A 1,799-nucleotide genomic window follows, 5' to 3' on the forward strand; every position below is an offset into this window, starting at 1 on the left:
GTGGTAGTCATTCCATTAGTGATGGTTGGCTGTAGAATGACTAAATAACGTGTCTTAAAAAATTCACAGTAAAGACTTTTTAAAGGTATAATTGCCTTTCAGTAACCAAAACTTATAAACATGAAGAGTAAAAAAAAATATTTTAACTTTGACTGTAGAAACATAAAGAACTAATAAATGAAATTATTATTTTAAATAAAAATCCAGTAAAGGAAATAGGTAATAACCCTAACATTTTTAATTCTGTAATAATAGATACCCCAAAATTAGAAATTTTCTTTTTTGTGTATAAGATGTAGTGGTAAAATAGGGAATATCTAAACCTATTAAATGCGGCACTTCCAAATATTAGCAATCTCATGAATGGCTCATGTTCATCTCACTACTTTTTTAACAAAAAAACAAATATAAACAGTAATTTCTAATTGATTTCTGGTCTTTGCCACATTTTGCCTTGTGTTATGATTATTGTTTTAAAAGTTGGTGTTTGTTGTTTTTTTTTTCCTTTAGTATTAGAGAGTAAACTCCTTTGAGAAGTTATTATATCTCAACATACCTTTTGTCTTTCTGTCTTTGACAAGGTTTAAGAAATTGGTTTTCAGATATTAACTACTGAAAGTATTTGTTGACAGAACTAATCATACAAAGTAATACATTAAAATAAAAATAGACACACACACAAAAAATAACTTGTTTGAACATAGGCTGTTGGCTCCATACAGTTTGTGTTTATTAACTCAAAAGGATTTATGAGTCCATTTCCTAGAAACTGTAAATCGACTTTGGTGTATATGGATGCTCTATACTCTATTCTCTTAATTGCCTAAAAGAGACAGTGCAGTTTTGGAAAGACTTAGATGTATGGTACAAATAATATTTAAAGTTATGATATATTTTTTTCTTTGAATTCAGTGAGATTGAACTGACTAGTTATCAGCTTGGTTTAAATGTCAATAAAGACTAATATAAGGTCTTTACTTTTTACAATGAGAACACCATTGACAAATTTGTCTACTCTAGTTTATGTATAGTTTCAAGTACTCAAATCGACAATGAGAAAATCAACACATAAGTCGAATTAATATGTTGAACATATATATTGTTGTTGTTGTTGTTCTTGTTTGACGTTGAGTCTGACCTGACTCATAGCGACCCCTCCTTGGGTTTTCCAAGGCAGTATCACTATGGAAGTAGATTGCCCAACCTTCCTTCCAAGGAATGGCTGGTGGGTTTGAACCCCCAGCCTTCTGGTTAGCAGTCAAATATCTTTAGGCACTATGCCACCAGAGATAAAGGGTAATATAGATCTGCTTCAGTGTTACATAATGGCAGGTGAAGAATAGCAATAGTGGTACAAATACCAGTTCCTAATGAGTGAAATATGTCTCCAGAGAGACGGTAGGAAAGAACCATAGTCCTTTAGAGTAGTCTTGAGGCTTAGAGATAATTTAGTTCACATGTCTTATTTTACATTGGTTAATTAATATACAAGGAGCCCTGGTGGGCACAAATGGGTGAGTGCTTATCTGTCAAACAAAAAGTAAGTGATTTCAAACCCACTAGCTACTCCATGGTGGGGACTACTCCATGGTAAAGAGCTCTGGTGGGGTGATGCCTAAGGCATTTGATGGCTAACCAGAGGTTGGCAGTTTAAACCCACCAGCTGCTCTGCAGAAGGAAGATGGAGAAATCTACCTCCATAAAAAGTTACTGCCCCTCGGAAACCCAAAGAGGGTTGCAAGGAGTCAGAATTGACTAGATGGCAGTGATATTCTATTTATTTATGTATTTATTTTGGT

The sequence above is a fragment of the Orycteropus afer genome, unplaced genomic scaffold (genome assembly GCF_000298275.1).
Source record: "Orycteropus afer afer isolate SDZICR_OR568_19922 unplaced genomic scaffold, OryAfe1.0 scaffold00412, whole genome shotgun sequence".
NCBI lineage: Eukaryota > Metazoa > Chordata > Mammalia > Tubulidentata > Orycteropodidae > Orycteropus > Orycteropus afer.